Source organism: Lactuca sativa, chromosome 6 (assembly GCF_002870075.4).
Source record: "Lactuca sativa cultivar Salinas chromosome 6, Lsat_Salinas_v11, whole genome shotgun sequence".
Lineage (NCBI taxonomy): Eukaryota > Viridiplantae > Streptophyta > Magnoliopsida > Asterales > Asteraceae > Lactuca > Lactuca sativa.
In genome coordinates this window covers 153,354,210-153,354,721 of record NC_056628.2, presented here as the reverse complement: position 1 = coordinate 153,354,721, position 512 = coordinate 153,354,210, and positions in this window count along the sequence as shown.

The window sequence follows — 512 nt, the reverse complement described above, 5'->3', positions numbered from 1 at the left end:
CTTGTACTTTGGCGATTTTTATTAATGTTTAATTGGAAAGTGGTGAGATTTCCCTAACTCAAGGTATTCTTTGGTTAGACAAAAGGGTATACACCACCGTATGCTATATGGTGGGTCGATGTGGCATTGCGGTACCGCATAAATACCGTCATGTTAAGTTAAAATAACACTTTGACAAATGATAAACGATTTCATCAGAATAATAAATGCAAAATTAAATAAACAAAGACCCAATCAATTTACTTAGTTCACACGATCAGGATGATTGGCTATGTCCACGACGAACACAAGTGAAAGAAAGAAAGAGGGATTTATTATTTCTTACCATAAAATGATTTTTCATACAGACATTAGGGTTACAATAAATGAGGTTATTTATAAAATGGTTGACCTGATAATAATGGGATAAAATACATCATGGGCCGAAGTCAATGCTCACAAAATTGACCCCACTAAACATACAAATCAAAATTTCCATTCCAAGAAAAATTGACATGATGCTCGAGCACTTG